The sequence below is a fragment of the Columba livia genome, chromosome 1 (genome assembly GCF_036013475.1).
Source record: "Columba livia isolate bColLiv1 breed racing homer chromosome 1, bColLiv1.pat.W.v2, whole genome shotgun sequence".
Lineage (NCBI taxonomy): Eukaryota > Metazoa > Chordata > Aves > Columbiformes > Columbidae > Columba > Columba livia.
Genome location: NC_088602.1, coordinates 142,321,427 through 142,344,395, shown reverse-complemented (window position 1 = coordinate 142,344,395; position 22,969 = coordinate 142,321,427). Strand labels below are relative to the sequence as shown.

Genomic DNA, 22,969 nt, shown 5'->3' with positions numbered 1-22,969 from the left:
CTTAAGACTGAGACCAATAGCTGAAAGGAATGAAAAACAACTTACAAGGGTCTCCTCATTTGCCTTGGAAAATTTATATTTCTCATAGAATTTGCCAACTGGTATGCTGTGGCTAGCTGGCAATTGAGACTGCTAACGTGGATGCCAATCAAAGGTTGCAGAGAAGGTAGGCTTTTGTCAAGCAGGAGCTAGTTCAGTAGGAAACAGACTGAGAGCCTCTCATTTCTTGACACCTAACAGCCACTGCCATAATATTTTGAGGTATAGTTTAAAGGTGCAGTTCATAAGAAGGTATTAACAAAACACAGAAACTATGGTCTCATTTGCTCTTGTAAATATATTCAAAATTCTTTTTCTTTACCCATATCAGCTCTTCCCTTACTTGAAATCCAGCTATGAAGAAGCAGAACTCATTCTACTAACTGAGAACATGTTCACAAAATCTTTCATAATTCAACCGATTGCACTTTTGATAATAAATATTATCTTTACTTAATTTCTGAAGAGTTTAGTTCCTCTCAGGAGGTAGTTTTGCTACCTTCTGATGCTCACCAGATGGCTTTAAGGAATTCCGACTCTTCTAATTAGTACATCTCTCCCTTTTCTACTAGGATAAACAGACTGAGAAAATAGAAATAAAACTAAAAAGCAAATGTGAAGCGACTCTATGTATGCTGTTTTAAAGTATAAAGATAGAGGCAATATTCTGAAACATATATGTCTCCAGTAGAGACTACAGATTTGCTGCATTCCTAGCCCTTTGGGATGGGAACTATGCGAGTGCAATAACATCAGTCAGAACAGGTCTCTGATTACAGCTGGATCACCAAGAAGTCACCAGAGTGGAAGCATTTTCTTTCAAATTCTGTGTGTAAATCAGTAATATAGCAGAGCCAGTCACAGCAAAGACAGCATAGCAATGTTTGTCTCTCCCTTACACTGCTAAAAATTCTTTTATTGTATTAGTGTATTTGCTCATAGCCTCCTTTATACACATTAACTAATGATCTCTGAAATACCCCAGAGAAACAAAGTATATGTGTATTTTACTATTCCCATGATTAGAAGCAAGGCAATTCACAGGGGCTGTTAATGAATTAGAGCTAATGATGCAGTGCCAAGCAGCCACTTTTTCTTCTCTTTTTGTGAGCTATGTTTAACTCTTTGAAATTGTTTAGGTTGTACTATAACAAGAATCAGAAGTAACTTCCCTTTGACAAGCCAAAGAGCATAACAGCAAGAAAGACCTTATATGGTGTAAGATACATTGATTTTATCAAAATAGTTCTTGCAGTATTGACATTTCATTACTATCATGTACATATGTAAATCTAAAAAAATTTTTTTTTGGTTTCTCTTGGAAGAGACATTAAAGATCATCTAGTTCCAACCCACCTGCCATAGGCAGGGAAACCTTTGACTAGACCGGGTTGCTCAAAGCCCCATCCAGCCTGGCCTTGAACACTTCCAGAGATGAGTCATCCACAGCTTCTCTGTGCAGCCTGTTCCTGTGCCTCACCACCCTCATAATGAAGAATTTCTTCTTCATATCTAATCTAAATCTACGCTCAGTTTAAAGTCATTAACCCTTGTCCTATCACTACATGCTCTTGTAAAAAGTCCCTCTCTCCAACTACCTTGTACGTCCCCTTTAGGTAGTAGCAGGCTGCTACAAGGTCTCCCTAGAGACTTCTCTTCACCAGGCTGAACAACCCCAACTCTCTAAGCCTGTCTTCATAGGATATTCCATCCCTCTGATCATCTTCATGGCCCTCCTTTGGACTCCAATAGGTTCATGCCTTTCTTATGTTGTATTCCATAGAGCTGAAACAGTACTCCAGGTGAGGTCTCACAAGAACAGAGTAGAGGGGGAGAATCACTGCCTTCGACCTGTCATAGTTCTTTCAATGCAGCCCAGGATCCAGCTGGGTTTCTGGGTTGCAAATGCACAATGCTGGCTCATGTTGAGCTTCTCATCAACCAGCACCCCCAAGTCCTTTTCTTCAGGGCTGCTCACAGTCCATTCTCTGCCCAGCCTGTATTTGTGCTTGGGATTGCCCTGACTCATGTGCAGAACCTTGTATTTGGCCTTGTACTTCATGAGATTCGCATGGGCCTACCTCTCAAGACTGTCCAGGTCCTTCTGAATGGCATCCCTTCCCTCCAGAATGTCGACCACACCACACAGCCTGGTGTCATTGTCAAATTTCCTAAGGGTGCATTCAATCCCGTTATTCCTTTCATTGACAAAGATGTTAAACAGAGTTAAACTGACCTCTGAGGAATGGTACTCTTTGCTGTTCTCCACTTGGACATCAAGCTGTTGACTGAAACTTTTTGAGTGTGACCATGCACCCAATTCTTTAGCCATCAGGTGGTTCATCAGTGAAATCCATGTCTCTCCAATTCAGAAACAAGGATGCTGTATGGAACAGTGTCAAATGCCTTGCACAAGCCCAGTTAAATTACATCAGTAATGCTGTAAACCCATCGTAGAAGGCCACCAGATTTATCAGCCATGATTTGCCTTTAGTGAAGCCATGTTGGCTGTCACCAATCATCTCCTTATTTTCCATATGCCTCAGTATAGTTTCCAGGAGGATCTGCTCCATGATCTTACTGGGTACAGAGGTGAGATTGACTGGCCTGTAGGTCCCCGGATCTACCTTTTTTTTGCTTTTTAAAATTGGGGGTTGTGTTTCCCCTTTTCCAGTCAGTGGAAACTTCACTGGACTGCCACAACTTCTCAAATATGATGGATAGTGGCTTAGCAACTTCATCTGCCGGTTCCCTCAGGACCCATGGATGCATCTCTTTGTGTCCCACAGACTTGGGTACCTTCAGTTTCCTTAGATAGTCTCACACCTGATCCTTTCCTACAGTGGGTGGCTCTTCATTGTCTCAGTCCTTGCCTTTGCCTTCTGCAACTTGAGCAGTGTGGCTACAGCACTTGCCAGTGAAGACTGAGGCAATAAAATCATTGAGTCTTTCCTCTTCAGTCTGTATAGTGGTGAAGGGGTTCTGCAAGGGCACCTGAGGCTTTGAGGGGAATCTTTTCCTCCTGATGGTCCTTGCTGTTACCAGCTTCCATTCCTTTGCATTACTGTCCCTGCTCCGTTCTGTGTGTGCCGGTGCGGGAGTTTTTAGCTGTTTGGCTGTAGATCCACTGCAGACAGATTCCTCTCTCAAGAGCACACAGACCAAACTGTGGATTCAGGAGGGAAATGATGATTATGTGCAGAAGCAACCAAACTAGAAGATCAAAATAATACTCTTCTAAAATAGATTTTCTCACAAAGTGCAAGGAAAATATACTCTTTAAATCTCCTCTATTGGTTTCTGTGGAAGATAGGCAGCACAGTCTGCAGATTTCTCTCCCTAAAGTTCTCCAAGAAACACAAACATTTACTCTTCAGATAAAGGAAAAAGAGCAGGAAGAAGACACTAAAGAGAATTCCCTGGAGTTACAGAAAGCTGCATTAAGGACCTTTGCTCAGCACACCAGCGGCTCTGAATAATGAGGCAGCAGAGTGCCTTACAGCACTGGGAGCCTCTGCAACACACTTCTCCAGAAGAAAAAAACAGTAAGATGTAAACAGAAAATTCTTCTTGGCTGGCACATACTGGTCCAGAGAAATTTCTTCCTCCTTTCCCACATATAGGGACCAATTTTTTTTTTTTCTCTCTTTCTCCAATACTTAGAAGACAAGCTGATGAGAGATGACAAGGCACATTTATAGAAATTCAAAAAAATACAGCTTTGAATAAAACATAAGTGCAGCATTAGCAAAGGATGGTCAGGCCAAACTAATGTCATCTAATACATCCTCTGTGCACTGAAACACAAGAAGGGAAGGGAAAAATGGTTCTAAACATTCAAGAGAAGTTTAAGTTTAAAGTACCTGAATAAACCCATTGTAATCAGTGCCAGGCTCAAATTAGTGCACGTGTTTTCCTGAATCACAAATTACTTCCTCATCCTTAATAACCTTTGCATTCAAAATTTACATGCTCCTATACTGAATAAAGTTTTTTCATTACTTTTTCTTCCTTAAATTAAAATCTCAATTATCTGGTAAAGAAAAATATCCACAAATTTTGCAAGGCTGGATTCAGTTCCCCTAGATCTCATCCTACCATGATCTATAAAATGAAATTCATCCTATTTCCAGGGAATCCAGGATAGACCTCTTAAAGTCAAACAACAGTTTAAATGTTGGAATAATTTTAAATAAGGTTAAGACCCAGGAACACAACTTTAAAATGACATATTTATGCTGACCTCACAAAGTTTAGGAAGTACAACCCTGTGGACCAGCACCCTGCAGATCTCCTTCCAATAACGTGATCTTTGCCCCTCCAGCAGCAAGATATCAAACTGTACAGCCAAACTAGTGGTTAGTGCCTCTGGATTGATTAATGTTCCTGCCCTCAAAATGCACAAGACCACACAAATTTGATATATTAGCATGGTTTCACGTAGCACAGAGAAGTATAGAAATAAATACGTAAAGGCATATGACAGGTGTCAGACGAAGTCATGTATAGTCCCAGATTTTTCCCTGCAGCATCTAATCAACAAATTTGCTGAGCCTCAGTCCGTCAAAATGCAGCAGCTTTTTCTGACAACAGTCTTCTGTTAATATAGATGAAACTACTGAAGTTTCAGAAAGTTAGTAACAAAATACACGTGATACAATATCTCAAAAGAGATATGAGTCACTTAATTAGCTGCATTTTGCTAGTATAAAACACCGCAGTAAATGCTGTGCTATTGTGCACCAGTGATTTCAAGCTCAGACACAAGTACAGAGTGTTGATGAATCCTGATTATTATTTTTTAAAAATTTGTTTAAAGCCTTTCCTCTGTTGTAGAGACAGGAAATTGTTATGTTCCAAGGTAAAGGTATTTAGCTGTGTTGTGACTACATAAGCATGGATGTTTGATCAAACATAACAATAAAAGGAAGGATTTATCCATATCATTTAAGAAAAAATAATTTAAGACTCAATTACTGTTTATTTTTTTATTATTATTTTTTCCCAAGAAAGTATGCTTTTTTTGAATCTCTTATGACCTCAAGATCTTGGAGACAAAGTTCACAGTCAGAGATTATAAATATCAAGCAAATGTTACTAGTTTTGAAACTGAAACACTAGCAAGGTGCTTCAGTGCTTTTAGCTCTGTTGCACTAGACCCTCAAAGCATGCTCTCTCTATAATGTGTACTTAAAATTTTGAGATTGAATAAGCTCAACCACCCTCTCTTAATTATTTTGTGCCAAAAAACACAAAAGATTCACGTCTTAAGTCTGGTCTCTCAGGCCCTGGGTCTTCGCAATTCATTTGAAGTCCCATGTGGGTTCAGAGCCTGTCCTCAGACCAAAGCCTAGAGACACTATGATAATAAATGTCAACTGACTTGGAGTAACAACATCTGTGCGTGGAAGGCTACCTCTCAATAAATAAACTGTTATCAGTCCCTGTTTCTCTAAACAGTAGCCAAAAGGTGCAATGTCCCCTTCAAGGTATCACCAATCGCATTATTGTCCAGATTCTTCAGACACAAATTATTCACCTCCAAGTCTTACAATGTTTGTTGGATATCCCCCATCTTGGATTTTTTTACCACTAATCTTTAGTCCAGATAAGAGTCCTATTAAAAAGGGTTGAAGTGAGTTACATACAGATTGCCAGGCTGGAAATTCACTGCCAAAACACACAGCTTGATTGGGCGGGACATAACATGTAGCATGTATCTACACTAGGTTTGCCACATGAAAGAAAACAAATTGTATTAATAACTGCCAAAACACACATTGACCTTGCCAAAAAGTAGTCTTTGAGACAGAACACTTCCTGCAATACAGGGATTTTTACCAAAATAAGCACACAGAGTAATGCTTCTGCTCAATTACACCTCTTAGGGAAAGGAGTAGAAGGGAACAAACATGCCCACAGGTAGAAGCAACCATTTTTTCCTCTCAGTTTAATAGCAGAAAAGTGGTATCATTCTGTTGCTTGTGAAAGGAAAGCAAAAAAAAAAAAAACCACAAACAGGGAAGGTGCTTCACTCTGCTCCAAATTTTATGTCTTGAACTATCTGTAGCACAAAAAACTATTTTAGAAGAAACTTTTTTTTTTTCCTTGGCAGTGCAAAACAGCACAAAAGTCAGCAAATTTGGCTTCCTGAGAACTTTTCCTGTCTCTCTTATAAATTTTGCCAATGCCCTTTCTTGACCCCTTCCCAGTGGGATGACCAGAGAAAAAGTGGTGGCAGATAAAGAAATGGCATGACCCAAGGATCCCAGTTTTCTCAGAAGGATGGTTGAAACCACAGAAAACAACACACTGAGATGGCCTAAATTTACACGGAAAGACAATGTAGGTTTGGGGAGATTTAATAGTTTTGCCACCATATCCATCCTCTTTGATCTTATACTGAACACATGCCAAGAAATCTGGATCTTAACAACCAAATGGCAGAGATGTCCTGTAAAGGATGCAATCCTAAATAACCAGAGGGGCCTGTGAATATTGTGTGAGTGTTCTGACAGAAGGAAACTGAACCATAGATACAGCAGGGACACGGTAGGTGATTCATGCTTGGAAAAAATAATTAATTTAGATGATATTAACTTGCAAATTATTTGATCTAGTTGAAATCTTCTAATACCACAGAGGGTAAAGAGGTTGCTGTCAAGACACACATTTCACATTCAAGTTGAGGGGCTGAAGAATGAATGCAACGTAGTGATCTTGTGTACCCAAAACTCAAACAGCATAAAGAGGTCATTTCTAAAGAGACTCAATGATCAGTTTCTTACAAATAAAAATCAGGCATTTTTTAGATTTTCAAGAAGTTAGAAAACTTCAGCATTCAAATTCAGGTTAGGAAGTCATGGTGTTGAGAAGGAGAGAGAGAACTTAAATCAGGTATTTCATAGAACAAGTAGATCATCCTTAGAAACAGTGACAGAAAATAAAAGCTACTATCTACAACCTAAAAGACAAATTATGAATGGCAAGGGAAAGTAGAAGAAAGGCATCTCTGCACTGCCAGGCTTCCCAGCTGGCTGCAAGATGTCAGGTTAGCCAACTGTCAAATGCTCCATAAAGCTATTAGCACCACTAATCACTATAGAGCACAGAGATGCCCATGGGTGATGTCGAAGCTCTTAGATCATCTTTACATTACAGGAACAATTTTTTGTAGCAGGTTGATCCTTGCAAATTTACAACACCTGAAGTTTAACTCTGAGGCAGAGCCTGGGCCAATAATTTGCTGAATCTGTACAATCATAAGCCTTAATTGCAACATTCTTCAGTTCTGACAGGAAGACTGAAACAATCAATGCACTGCATTTCACAGGGGAAAACCATTGCTAATCCTCAGCTTCTCTCTTTCATTAATCTCTGGAGTTTCACCATGGCTAAACACAGAGGTTTTGGCAGCAGCTTTAGTTTTTTTTCAGAAATTCTTTAGAAACTCATGACATTTTTCTTGCCTCTTCACTTGAGCAGGAAGAATTCTTGTGTGATCAAGTTGTGAGTTAAACAAATTCACTGGATTGGTTTACAATGCAGCTTGAGAAAGAGTTTTGTCAGCAACGCTGAGGGTGCTGTGAGACTGTGGTGGGATGAGAGGCAGGAAAAACCAAGAATTATTTTGTCCCATTTTATTGCCAAGACCTTCATGCAGTAAAACTCTGGCCTCTTGGTAGGAACACTTAATCTACCTTTTTTAGGAAGTACCCCAATTTTAAAATTTATCAATCAGAACAGTTACAAGCAACTTTCCCCAGGATTTGCATTAAGTCTCACATGAATAATTTCAGGCCAGTCTTTCCAGCTCCTCATGGGTGCTTTGCCAGTTCTATTCCACTTCAAATCCCTTCTTTTCTTTCTCCTTTTTGATGCTTCAGTCCAACCTGCAGTGCTGTCTTCCGAACTGGGAAGCTTATATAATAATAGGAACAGATCCTCCATGGCCACCAAGCAAGGAGGAGTAACACAAAACCCCAGTAGCCCCCATTAGCCTTAATCCACCATTTCTGTGTGAAGTCCCCAGCTGAGGAGATGGGAATGGAGAAGTGAGGAGTGGGGAAATCACTTGAGAGGGAGTGTGGGAGGGAAGGTCTATCATCACTTATAGAGCAAGGATTTAGGAGCATGGCTTACCTGAAAAAATCAGCTCTTAGAGAAGTCTGTCTGCATGCAGTTAGGTTAGTCAGGAAAGTCAGCCAAACTCTCTTGCAACACAGGAGACTTTATAGCATAGGACAGGGATCAGCTGGTTCCTCCTTTCTATTTGCTATAAGGGAGGTATTGAAAGGTTTTCAGGAAGCAGAGAAGCCATTAGTTGTTAGGAAATAAAACAGCTCTAAGATGCATTGGACACACACAGTCATGGCATACTATAAAACACAAGAGGAGAATTGCAACAGCTATAAACAAGCTGACACAATAGCTAACATGAGGCAATATGACTAGTTCTTTATTTGACAACTCTTTCTGGAAGATATAGCCTGTTCTTTGTGCAATGGGCTTAGCATTTTTGTTAAATAGCTGTTGAATGGATAGATGAGTCACTTTATCACAAAACAACTTCATCGTAACTCACGTTTCAGTCTGTGAGAGAACTGCTGTGCACAGAACACTATTAAGACAATTTAGCGCTCCTTTACTAATACCTAGAAAAAAGAGCCCCCTATTACAGAGTTCATTATATCTTCATTTTCATTGAAATAGCCTAATATAATGCTTTCATATTTTTCTCCACATATCAGAGCAAACAGATTTCAGGCTGTAGTTCTTCCTCATGCCCTATCCTAAAGCACAACCAGTCAGTTCAGCAAGAAGGAAGAAACTCAGAATAAAACCAAAAAGTACTTTCTCTCCCCACAGAGGATACATGTGACTCAGCTTTATGCAATATTTTTTTCTTGAAAAGCTTGGTAAACCATAAGTGAAAACACTTATGTTTTACTCGTACAGCTTGTCCTTCCACTTATGAAGGACAATATTGACACAGTAAAGATGAAAAAAGAAAACCATGACAAGCTCTTTTTCATATAAGCACCTTAAACCACAATCCTAAACAGACTAAGTAGCCGTAAGCCTCCTATTGAAACAAGTCTCCCATGACTCACAGGGGAAATGATTGTAGTGAAGAAGATGGGAGGAGGAAGGCATGACCACCTCAAAAAGAAAGGAGTTCAATGATCTCCACCCTGGCTCTACCCATCCTTGTGGAGAACCTCCCAGCTCAGAGCCCAAGGAAGGGCCCTTGTTTCCTGTGAGGCTCCCAACACCTGATTGAATGCTGGTCCACCCAAGCAAAAGCTGTGCATCAACTCTGCCCTGTTTGCACTTCATTATTCTGTGTCTACTGTAACTTCAATTTCTCATGTTAGGACTCACTTTAGAATCATAGAATCATTTTGGTTGGAAGAGAACCTCAAGATCATCGAGTCCAAACATTCACCTAACTCTGGCACTAAACCACGTCCCTAAGAACCTCATCTGTACATCGTTTAAACATGTCCAGGGATGTTGACTCAACCACTTCCCTGGGCAGCCTGTTCCAGTGCTTGACAACCCTTTTAGTGAAGAATTTTTTCCTAATATCCAATCTGAACCTTCCCTGGCACAACTTGAGGCCATTTGCTCTCATTGTATCACTTGCTACTTGGGAGAAGAGACCAACACCCTCCACGTTCCAGCTTCTTTTTAGGTAGTTGTAGACAGCAGTAAGGTCTCTCCTCAACCTTCTTTTCTCCAAGCTAAACAAACCCAGTTCCCTCAGCCGCCCCCCATCAGACTTGTGCTCCAGACCCCTCACCAGCCTCATCTCCCTCCTCTGAACTCTCTCCAGCACCTCAATGTCTTTCCTGTAGTGATGGGCCCAAAACTGAACACAGGATTTGAGGTGGGGCCTCACCAGCACTGAGCAAAGTGGCACAATCACTTCCCTAGTCCTGCTGGCCACACTGTTCCTGATACAAGCCAGGGTGCTGTTGGCCTTTTTGGCCACATGAGCACAAGCTAAAACAAATAATCAAATACCAGCTTCATATTTTTGTAGCATGACACCTGAAATGAGCTATTTGTTTTATTTCCTGTTATTGTGACTCCTAGAGCAGGGGTTTTACAGTCTGCCAATGAAGAGAATTTGCGTAAGCTATTATGGAGGCCTTTTCTCCCTCAAAATTACATAAAGATCATCCTGATTAAATACTCTTCTACAGGAATAAATATTCCTTTCACAGAAATATTCATTGCAGGGTAACAGCCTTTGGCTGGATGGAGTACACATGCCGATCTGGAGATCCTTATGATGCCGCTAAATGGAGATCTTTATGATGCCGCTAAATTAAACCTGAATTTTTTTAAACTGTTGCACAAATGTCCTGCTTCTCTCTCTATAAAAGCCACTTTTAATCTCAATAACCTTCAATAAACTACTGATTTTACTTTCCTTTTTCTCCCTAGACTACCACACATGCTGTGGTCTTGCTTTGAGAGCACACATAGCTTCCTCAACTTATTATACACAACATACAAATACCCCGCCTAGCCAGAACATACAATAACTTTGCTGATGCTACATTTACATGGGAAAGCTAGTTTGGGAATTGATGGGTAATTTTTCAGTCATTTTACTGAAGTATTTAGATTATTTCCAGAAAGAATGCTGAAGCACAACGTTTCTGCTGGAGGCAAGGTCACTCAGAATCAAGTGGGATCTGTCATTTTGCCAAATGTTGTCTCATTTTGACATTGATCTGCATCTACCTGTATTGCCACTATGCCAAATTATGGTTCTAGCTCATGTAGGTCTGGGTCTCATTATCACTATAAGCTGGATCAATTGATGGACTGTATTTCCCAAGAGACACACACTCACGCAAATCCTGGCATATGCTGTGACCTCCATTCTGCTAGAGCATCTTTGGATGCAGAGCAGGAGGCACATAAATGTGATTGACCAGGACAGAAGTGGTTGGCCAGTGACCCCAGCTTGTAGTGATCATTGAGGACATTTCCAAACCACCATTCCTAGGACTCATTAAAAGCAGAATAGGAAGACATAATGTCAAACTGGTCTTTTAAAGAAAACCCACATCATCCTTTTGAAAACCAACATTTTTCATAACCCTCTATTCAACCACAAAATTGAGATTTTTTTTATTTCTCTCCAGCATAAAGATAAATGCTGAAGTTAGCAGAATTCCCTGAGGGAAGGAAATACTGAGTTTTAAATCAGGCCTGGTTATTCCTCCTCCTCATTTCTTCTCAATCAGTGCTTGCTATGTACTCTACTATTAATTTTTTTCCTCATATATCTTTCCTAGCCAAATCTTTTATTTAAGCTGGTCTTCAAAAACTCCCTCTGGTTTGCTGACTGTTATAAGACAGATAAGACAGAGCATCGCAGCTCTCCCTCATGGGAAAGCAGCACAATGTCTTTGCCTAAACAGATGAAACTATGTTGAGTTCATCTCCATTACACCATTTGCTCACGGTAGCCTGGGCACTTCTCTTGCCCATTTATCACTGATATGCATTCGCCTTTCTCTCATCCCTCCTCCCTCTCTCTCACCACCATGCCAGAAAGCCAAACTACATTTTATTACTCACTGTCAACCCTTGACTTGTTTGGAGTGCTTGTGTAGGAAGTTAAAATGGTTTTGGTTATTCACAAAATCCACTGCGCATTCTCTCAGAGCAGTGTCTCCTCTCTCATGGCAGATAATGTACAAATTACACAGGCGTTGAACATTGCACTTTCCTTGCATAACGCAGTCACCGAAGTAAAATTAGCCAGAACTGCAGAAATTAAGCTAAAAGTCTTCACCTCGGAAGTAAAAAAAGAAAGAAAGAAAAAAAGCTTCACACACCTTTTAAAACCACTTCAGATTTCCTGCAGCTTAAATGTCAATTAAAATCCTTCATTTTGCAAGCTTCTTTAGACTAGCTTCACACGGAAGTGTCTACATTTAATATACAATATTTTAAGTTCCATATTTTATACAAAATATTAAAATACGCTTAACGTAAGAGGCTTTTTTAGCTACCTTCCTTTCTTGTTGCCCCATTTCCAATTCTCTCTTCACATTCCCCTTTGTTTATGCACTTTGGCAACTCACACATTACGTTCCAGTATTATGACAATCTCTCAAAAATCTAAGGAAGTAACAGCTAATCATGTCCAGTTTGAGGAGAATAACTCAGGTTATTTGCAAAAAATACCAAACCCTAATGCATGGGATCTGCAAAATTGGGGTTCCATCAATTTATTCTTTCATTTCTTGCTTAATTACTGAAGTTCTCGTGACAATACACAGATATTTGGATAGTAAACCATAACTTCAGTAGAGGAAATATTCCAAACTTCCACTAATTCTGTGTAGAGAATATATATTTATGGTCTTCACTTGCAAGCTCTGCACTCAGACCTCCCAGGTGCCTGTATCTCATAGCAGAATCTGGGGAAGGAAAATGTTACCCCTGGTAGAGGAAGATGGAGGGAATGACCCAGGCATAGCAGATCTACACAGTTCTGTGGGGCTGGAGGGGATGCATCCAATGGGGCTGACAGTCTACTGTTTTGGGAAGGTCATAGAGGCTGAGAACAGACACATGGACAGTAAAAGGCAAATGTTGAGACCATCTCCAGGATGGGCAAGAAGAAAGAAACTTCCAGAGGTGCAAGACAAACCATTCTGTGTTTCTGTAATTATTACTATGATTATATGCACATTTAATATAATTTTTCCTTCGAAAATGACAAGGAAGAAGAAAACAAACACACAAAAGGGGAGAGTGGAACTGAAAATTAGTTTCTTTGCTGTACTGGCATTTAGTTTTGCATGCTGTGTTATGCTGACCTCTGGCAAATATCCCCGAGTGTGGGCCTCAGAAACAGCATTCAGTAACACTTGTGAAGATGATGAAAAAACAAACAAACAAAACCAAAGCTAAATACAAATTATCTTCTGGTTCAGGCAAAAGCAACTTAGCATTATAGATGGACATATATGCAGCTAATTTTTCCAAGCTACATAAAGAACACTTCCCAGACACAAATAAAAATACCTTCAAGAATGTCAAGTTTCATGCAGTTATGCAACATCTCTATACATTTTTTTTCTTAGTGCACTACTAATCAAAAAACTAGCTTCCTAGTACAACAAATCTTGGTTTTAGACAATAGATTACCTTGAAGCCTAATAACTATTTTGGCCAGAGAGGCTTTCCTGAGACATCTTAGTCTTCTGTCTCAACCTGCTCCCCAGAAAACCATTCCGTTTTGTCAAGGGAACACTTCTTTCTTAATGACAGGTTTATGAAAACCCGAAAGAATATTTTTATCTTTCCAGCACTGGGAAAGCCTCTAAGTAGCTATCAAATGACTAAACTCAGTGAGTGGCTGAGCAGGGAGATTAATTCAGAAAGAAAAAGGCTTTGCCTTCATTCTTTGGAAGCCACAGCCTATAATGTGGCTTCTTCTATTTCTTTCACCCTGGGAGCAGATTTTTACATCTTTCTGAAGTGCTGTTTTATCAGAACGATAACTCAACCTGTACTCTTAGTAGTCTAGTCATATTTCCATGTAGGTTTCAGAGGGAAGCTGGGATAAGCAGTGGCTCCTTTGCACGCACAGCCAATGCTCTTTCTTCTGGCTGCCTGTGCCAAGAGCTCTGCTTGCTCCTTCAACATTAGTAATAGGGACTGCCCCCAAAATACAAAAAAAAGACAGCAAAAAACAATGGAAAGAGACTCTGACTCTCCTTGTTGGATACTCCTCTCTCTTCTCACTGAATATATGAGGAGCTAGAACTATTTGACCCTTAACTCTGAGGTGCGTCAGAAGTATGGGCAGAGTAACCACATTATACAATTTTACTAATACTGACAATGACCCAGAAAGGGCACAAAAGTGAGAAGGAAAGACTACAAAAAGTAAGACACCAGGACTTTCAGGCTGGAAACCATCCCAGAGTCCACCGGTGAAAGACAGTTTCAGCTGAAGGACATTCAAGGAGGTTTGTTTTCCCCATTTCTGCCTGAGCATCTCACTAGGAGCTGAGAATGAAGGACCATGTTTGCTCCTCACTCAACATATATGTTAAAAAATAAAGATCTTTCACTGAAATGGAAAAAGAACAAAAGGGATTCAGCAGGAAGGAAATATTTTCCATAAAGATAATACTATAAAAAAAACCTGCCAGGCAACACTGGCTTCTAACTGCTCACAGAAGAAATAAATCACTTTTTGTCTAACCTAGAGCAGAGAGAGGATTCAAAATGAATCTTCCAGTGGAGAAGTGTCAAAAGATCAAAAGGAGCGTGGCCAGCAGATTAAGAGAGGTGATTATGTCCCTGTACTCTGCTCTAATAAGACCCCACCTGGAGTCCTGCATCCAGCTCTGGAGCCCTCAGACAGGAAAGACATGGACCTGTTGGAGAAGGGCCAGAGGAGGTCACCAAGATGATCAGAGGGCTGGAACAGCTCTGCTGTGAGGACAGACTGAGAGAGTTGGGGTTGTTCAGCCTGGAGAAGAGAAGGCTCTGGGGAAACATTTTTGCAGCCTTTCAGTACTTAGAAGGGGCCTATAAGAAAGATGAAGACAGACTTTTCAGCAGAGCCTGTTATGACAAGATAAGGGGTAATGGTTTAACACTAAATGGGAGGCAATTAAGGCTAGACATGAGGAAGAATTTTTTTACAATAATGGTGAATCAATGGAACAGGTTGCCTAGAGGGGTTGTAGATGCCCCATCCCTGGAAACACACAAGGCAAGGCTGGATGGGGCTCTGAGCAACCTGATCTAGTTGAAGATGTCCCTGGTCATTGCAGGGGGGTTGGACTAGACGACCTTTGAAGGTCCCTTCCAACCTAAATTACTTTATGATTCTAAACCAACAAAATCAAAAAGGTACTGGTGCGCAAGTTATTTTCTAGGTAGACCAGAGAAGTTGTTTTTAAGGGAAAATATTTTACTGACCAGTAAAAGATAAATAAAAATATTTTGACTTTACTTTGTGAAATATTTACTAGTTGTCTCGGTTTTTCTCTCTCTTTCTACAAGCCATTCACACTTCTGCTACTCTGGGCTTCTCTCTAATTTTCTGCAGATCTCTTTCCTTCTCTCCTGAGTGCTCTTTCCCTTAGCTCTGTAATATTTCACTTTTAAAATACATATAGAAACTGAAGCTTCCCTAGGGCAACCCCAGGGGCAGCTACAGAGGAGTTTCAATGTAATGCTGCTTCCTGTGTCATCAGCCTGACCTGAGGGATTTTTTGTTTTGTTTTGTTTTTCATTTTTGCTTTTCTTCATAAAGTCAAACCAGAGAAGATGCAAAATTTAAAAGTCCTGTAAAGTGGGAAACGTGCATGACTGAAACTCAGAACTCTTCGATTTTCAACAAAAAGCAAGTGCAGAGAAATAATTCCTATAATTATGAAAGCTGAATTGCCAGGTAGCCTAAAAAACTTTGGGAGACTTTGTTGTTAAGAAGTACAATAGTATGCACTGGAATAAGTTTACATCAAAAATATTTCTTATTGATCCATAGCTTCAAATTTTCACCCTGTCTTTCCCACATATTCTGAGGGATTTCACAGTTAATGAATAAGAGAAGACATATCCATCTACTTGCAGAACGATTAAAGGTGCAAGATAGCTGTCTGTATTTGTTACAATATACACTGTAATAATTAATTCAACCATATTACATGGGCTTTTACTTCAAGAATGGCCTCTGCTACACTAGACCCTAGAGCAACTAGGCCCTAATTCTATTCATTGCACACTTTCTGGCAACCTTACACAAAGCCTAATCCAAAAAATCTGAGATTATTACTAACTTCTCCCATATTTCGTTCTTTTCTAATCCAAGCAATACAAAGCAGATTCCAGCTCACTGCATCATTGCAAGGTAGAATAGTAGTGTTATACTTAACCTAGATTGACACACTGGGATATTAAGAGATCTGATCAAAGATGCACAGAAATAGTCCAGGAGACAGTTGTAAACCAAATGGGAGAAAGTGAAGCTGGAAAGATCTGCTACGTAGAATTTCATTCTTCTATAGAATCTGTTCAGTGCCTCGTAATTCAGACTGGAATGAGGATGTACCTTGTTTTGGGTGCATTCCCTTTGATAATATTAGGAACACTGTAAATCAAGAAACTCCTGCAAAACATATGCAAAACCTTTTTTTAGTTGCTGCCCAACTGTTCAGAGAAAATAGAGAAAATGAAGACAGCTGCCTAAGTTGTTGAAGATACCGAGGAATTTTTCAGTAAAATTCTGACTAGAATTAATAAAATTGGGCTACATCCTGCACACGCAACAGAAGGAAGCCAAGGGAAAAAGTGCAGAAAGACTCATACAAAATGATAGTCAGAGTAAATGTGCCCCTCCACATTTTTATTCCCAAACTACAGCTGTAAATGGGATCCACAGATGACATTTGAGATCAGAAAAGATAAAAGTTTCCAAAACTGGCTGTAGAATCAGCTCCACGTTGACCCCTCACAGTGACCCTTCACACTTCTCTGAACTTAGGCAATTTTTTTTGTTATTATTTGTGATACTTCTTCCCATAAATAACCCAAATGCTCACTGTACCTTCTGTATCTTCTTTTTTTTCTGTATATGATTGAAGAAGGCCACCTTTGGTCAAAAGGCTAAGTGGGCTTTGATTCCCTTACAGCTTCTATAAGAGGATGGAACTTGCCCTAATAAGAAAAATCTTTACACACATTTCCAGTTGCTGTAAATCCAGGCTTATGTTTATCTGTTTACAGCCCAGACAGAAGACAGCAAGAGGATCTGTGAATATGCAGCAGTAGGAAATGATACTGCAGAAACATACATTTGTGGACAAAAACTGAGAAAAATATCTTACTGGGGGGCATGTAGTGTGAAACTGGGAGCCTTTGGACAGAAAACGAGCCTGGTGTTCAAGAAATGTGGGTTTTAGGAGGGATTCCAGAGTAAGCTGGAGGAGGTAAAAATCTGGAGTGAGAAGCAGGGAACAAGAAAGTGTTAACATGGCAGAGAGTTTAACCCACCAGTTGTGTACTTTGGGGACCCAAGAATAGAGACGGCAGAAGGCTACAGAGCAGAGGGGAAAGGAGAGGAAAAGAGAAGGTGACCATGACTACAGACAGAGGTTGCTGGGGACTAAATGAAGCTCTGAGTTCTGAAATAGTGATTTTCTATTTATACAAAGGCCAGTTAAAGACCCTGTCCTGCAAAGATAATAAGCTCAAATGACATCATTAAGCATGCAGTTTCTTATCATTTTAGATCTCTTTGAAGGGACAAAAATGGGAACAGGATGATAACATGACTCATGATTTTCCAGTATTAGGTATCACAGTTCTGTAGTGGTAGAGGCTGAGACTTGTGAACCCTACTTCTTTTAACCCTGAAACTGAGATAGCCAAAATTGCCAGTGCAGCTGGATGGGGTTCCGACTGGTTTGTCCATTCTTTCCTCAAAGCCACACTTAGTTTGGAACGGTTGCAACAGACATCAGTGTTCAGCTGCAACCTACACTGAATAATTACAACCTGAAACACAATTTCCTCACCTGTCCTCCTGCTTAATGTGCCACACTCAGACAGCATTACACACATTTAAAACCAGTCATCTAAAATAACATTGTATTCTGCATCTCTTCCTATCTGGCCAGGCTGATGGTACTCCCAAATACTTAGCATGCAACAGATTTAATCAAACTCGGCTGTGACAAAGGAAAATTCCATAGATACTAAAAAAATTTAAAAATTACATTAAGGCACAGTGACACCATAGTGATGTTTTCTTCAGACCATTTGTAGCATTAAACTTGTTCTTAGACTGCCCCTTCTCTTCAGTAAGGAACAAGATTAATTTAGCCCATCATCGGGAAGGGAAGCTTGCTCTGCAATGCAGCTTTAAGCACTGATATTTCATTAAGGCTGGTGAGGGGAAGGAAGCATGGAAGGATAAGGAGAGCAGGGTGCAAGGTGTGGAGATACATGACAGAGAGAAAATAAGAGTGATTCAATAGCATGCACCTGGAAACTCAAGAAGGTTGACTGACATTGACTGCCAGTAAAGCTGCTCTGGAGGTGCTGATCCCAAACTCCCTCACATGGCCTGTCCCCCATCCAGAGCTGAGCTCTAGGCAGGCCTGGGAACACTCCCGAGTCAATGCTCTAACGAGTCCAAACCCAGGCTTAAGTTTGTTTTCAGAATTGAGGAATGCATATATTTAGCAATAAGAATTTGCTGGATAACCACATCTGGCAGAATCTGTGAAAAGCCTCAGACTGCCTTCACATACGTACTGAAGGTAGGACTGGAGAAACCAGTTTTTTTCTCTGTCACCAAGTATATTTTTAAAATTCTGTTTTTAATCTGTTGCTAGTATTAAGAGAATCTTTTTTCATAATGGCCAGATTAAATTAAGGTTTTATATGGGAACAGTTAAGTAGGGACCTCTTAGAAAAACCCCATACAACATAAATATTTAATCCTTCAGTACATAATTCAGACCTCACTCCACTATTCTCAAATGTAGCATCTACCATGTAAGTTCATAGAAATGCAACAACAGGAGTTATAAAGTTCTATACCCATTGCTAAGACACAAAAGGAACTCCTCCACAGGCCAGGTGTGCATCCAGCACAATTGCAGACAGCAATACACATGGGAGATTTTGAGTCCAGGACTCTCCATACACGTCAGCAAAGGTTACACACAAACACGGACATCCATGGGATGCAGAGGATGACATCTGCTGCTCAAAATTCACTGCAAAGTTTTGGTCAGCAGCAGCATATTTAAGCCAACAAGGTATTGATTTTACTAGTACTTTCAGAGATAGACAGCATATGTCTGCTTTTAAAGAAATATTTCAAATGCTGGAAAGTTTAAAAAAAATTGGCCTACTTCATAATGGTACAATATTTACCATTTCATCTGAGCATGGATTCTCAATCTTTGCTTGAATTTCTCTACTCCAAATATCACTACAAGACAAAACATTAATTACCTCATTAAAATAATCCTCTTGCTGTGCTTAGAAAGGGATAGAAGTAAGATAAAATCCTATGACCAGCCTGTCACTTTTACTTATTTCACAATTAGGTGCTTACTATATTTCTCATTTATAAAATTAGAGTACCAAAGGTACTTTATGAAGTTTTCCATCCTCAAAATTGTTGATTTCTCTGTCATGAAAGTTAAAGCCATTAAACATGGTGATTTGGTCATACTATCTGTTCAAAGGGGCTTTCCAAATTTGTTTGTGCAAAGAAACATCTGTTCAGGCAAGGCAGCTTTCCAAATTTGCACATTTGTCTGGCTGCCCTAACAGACATATCCATCACCTGCCACCAAAGCTGCAAATGACCAGGAAGTTTATACGAAAAAAATGGTCTTATCTTACAGTTGCCCAGGGACAATGTTCAACTGTAACTGAAAATATTAGCAATGCTTTCTCTCCCAGTCCCTTCCTGAAATTATCAGATGGTGAAATACATAAAGACAGAAAAATCCAGGCTCTGATGCAGTCAGTGGTGAAGGATCTCTCCTTTCAACACAACCAAGGGTTCATGTCAGATCGCCAAGCCACCTGACCTTTGTCACCATCACAAACTCCTCTTCAGTGTTTTGCAATAGCCTGGGAAAGGAGGTGTGGAATTGCCTGTTTTCAGTTGCAACAGTCATCTAATCGGGAGGTGACTTAAAACCTTTGTTGCCCGAGACAGCTTATGTAGAATTGAAGTTGTTACTTCCTTCTCTTCATCGAGGCCCTCCTTTCTCCACTGTGAAGTGTTCTTCTGTCAGTGCACGTTTTTGACTCTTCTTATGCAGCGGACACATTTTGCTGAGAAACAGCTGCCTTCTTCAGAAATCTGATGTCACCAAAAGTGGCTGAATTGCTGTAATTCTCTGCAGTGAACCAGCTGAGATCCCTTGCAACACTGAGATATGGCACGTCCTGTGTAACTGCATGTGAGCAACCACCATGTTAACCGTTGGGTCACTGGCCAGTTTTAAAATCTTTCACGCAAAAAGAAATGAGACCATTTAATCTGCTCTCTTGCTTCTATCGACCCTGCCTCCTCCAATAATATACCTGTAACCTTCCTCCTTTCCCAGCTATAAGGTTTTTTGATCCACCCCAGCTCAAAATCCAGTGGGGTGTGTAGAGCAGAAGTATCAGGAAGCAGCCAGGAGCCCCGGGTGACTGCAGAGCTAAGAAGGAAAGCATGAACGTCTCTGGTAGTGAGCAAGGAATATTCTAAAATATTTCTAGAATACGGGAAGAAAGGAATGGAAAAGAGGGATGAAAGCTGACCTTGCTTCTTCAGCTGAATCAGCAGATTGCAACAGGAGAGGAGGGGCACATTTGTTTTCAAAACAACAAAATATGACCAGCACACATCATTCCACATCTACCACCCTTAACAGCATTCCTCAAACAATGCTCTTGTGTTATGTGCAAAAAACGGATTTTTTTTTAACAAAAAGTCCCACAAACAAATAACCCAGAACAAAACACCAGTGTAAGAAAACAACAAACCAAGCTAAAAAGACAATCCATTCTCCCCACAAAACAACAAAAATGCTGGAAGGCTATCCCAATATTGTCATTATTCTAAAGACATGAAACACTCAGCAATGCAAGACAATTGCCTTTCTGTAGAACTGTGTTTACCAAATCCTTTCATCTGTAGCCCCAGAACCACCAGCCAAGGTTACATCCTGCTGAAATTACCACAGAGCAGACCTGCACCTTGTAGCAGAGAGCTGCAGCCATGCCCTGGTGTAGCTGTGAACAACTGCTTCCAGCACTTGGAGTTATAAAATCAGCTCCAGGCACTACTGCTCCTCAATCAACTTTGCTCCTGTAACCCACGTACAGAGCTGCCAGATGACACTTTTCAATGTACCTTTGAAGATCTAAGTTCATAATGTCCCATGGTGCTGCTGTGACACAGACAGAAGCATCAGCTCAATGACTGCTCTTCTCACAGTTCAGCACAGACATACCCTTAACAGACATAACTTCTTACCTGTCTTTTTTTGTTTGTTTTTTTGCCATCTTGATCTAATAGCCATGTCCTTGAACAAGGGACAGAGCACCTCAGCAAGCACCACAGAAGTAATAGACCTGGAGCAAACTAATCCTCCTGCTTGCCTGAAGACAAGCAGAACAATGGATACCATGTCTGGGAATCAAAATAGATGTGATTTGAGAGAGAGAACATAAATGTGAATACGTGCAGCTTTCAGGGCTGCAAAAGACCTAGAGCTGTATGCAGCACCATACTACTTCAAGAAATTTACATTTAGGGAAATGGGTTTTTGTAACAGGGAGACAATTTCTCTTCCTGACCAGGAAGACTTTAAATTTTTAGTTCTTATTTTAGTCAAACCATCCTTTGACTAGATGAAACCATGTTACCCAATGAAGGTATCAAAACAAGCTCCATGCCTCTTCTGTTTCCTAGGCCTGCCTGTCGAATGTGAGCATGCCCTATTCACCAGCAACACCAAGGAGCAAAGTTTCATAAAGATAATATAAAAAACCACCAACACACACAAATTCCAAATCTTCTCAGATTTTGCCAGGAGTATGTCAAGGAATTTGGGGCAGAAGGGGTGGTGGTGTTTCCTTCTCTTTGCATTGTCAGGATAGATTTTGTCTGCAATTCAGGCAAAGTTTAAATAACAAAACTTCTTCTTGCTTAGTCATGGCTTTATTTGAAGCCAGTAAACATTTTGATGAGGAAAAGTGTGTAACTACACAGGTAAATTCTATGCACTAAGAAGTTGTTCCACATGGGTACCAGTGTTTGCAGTGGCAACAGGGTGGGAACTAAAGATTCTCACAAGGAAAACAAATTCAGCTCAGTTAGGAAAAATGCGGTTGGGATAAAAGATGCAAATATAATAATACTAATACTAGAAGAGATTTTCAAACAACCAGGTTTTATTCAGTGCTCCTGGTATTTAGAGGATGTTGGAAAACCTGTCCATTATCTTTTTCAAAGTTTATGATATTTTTAGATAAAACTATTAGAATTTTGGGGATTTTCTCATAACAAAATGAAAGGCAGAAGTTTCATTTCATTTCTGGAATATCTATTAGGGGGGAAGTTTTCACATCCTGAAGGCTGCATTCCAGTTGGCAGCAGTGTGAGTGGTATCAGTGTCTTAAGCCTAAGACAATGTCTCTTCATAGTCATATCTAGGGCATGGTGACAGGGATGTTAAAACTTGTCACTACACGTCAGCCCTCATGTTGAGGGCTCTCCCTAACTTGATTCACCTGGAAAGAGGTATCTCAGTTATTGAGTCAAACCTAGACGGATATGATCTGATTTCATCTGCAGAAATCAGAGTGCTTTAACATTCCAAACCAATATTTTACCAAAATCAAACTAGGACCTGTTTTCTAGTTTGGTCCATACAGGACTTTAATGGACTGCTCTCAGGACTCAGTGCCCTTCTGAAAATATAGCAGGAGATATCGCAAGCAAAAGGGAGGGGGAGATGAATATATAATTAAGTTTTGCAAGACAAAAAGTGTAGGAGCAGGAAGACAGCTGTGATGCACTCTGTAATGAAACATCTTTAAGGTGCAGGAAGTGAGCCATACAATCTGATTCTCAGTTGGCAAACACATTTCCAGTCCTGAGGGTCAGAACTGTGTTTCAAAAACAGCTAGCTGGCTATACAGGAAGGTTACCTACAATGAGGAGAATTTTCCCAGGACTGACCAAAGAACAGAATTGGTGCTCCTTAGCATCTGCTGGGATGAATCAGATCTACAGTCTTGATTTATTGAAAAACCTGGATAATACAGCTATGGCACGGTCCTGTTGCAGAAGGAAGACAGACCAAACTGTGATGCTCCCACAAGATTTTGTATCTGCACCTCAAGC

General features: G+C 40.2%; 1 protein-coding gene across 3 annotated transcripts in view; it reads right to left on the bottom strand.

The window, feature by feature from the left end:
- The window catches only part of FAR2 (fatty acyl-CoA reductase 2), a 152,592-nt gene that overhangs the window by 98,723 nt on the left and 30,900 nt on the right, over positions 1-22,969 (bottom strand). The window contains exon 1 of one of the 3 annotated variants that reach the window (XM_021298406.2): positions 8,182-8,314. The exons of the other annotated variants lie outside the window; for them this stretch is intronic. The gene's annotated coding sequence lies outside the window, so the exon portion shown is untranslated. Of the gene's footprint in view, positions 1-8,181; positions 8,315-22,969 lie in introns of those variants that run through there. 3 annotated transcript variants of the gene reach the window in all.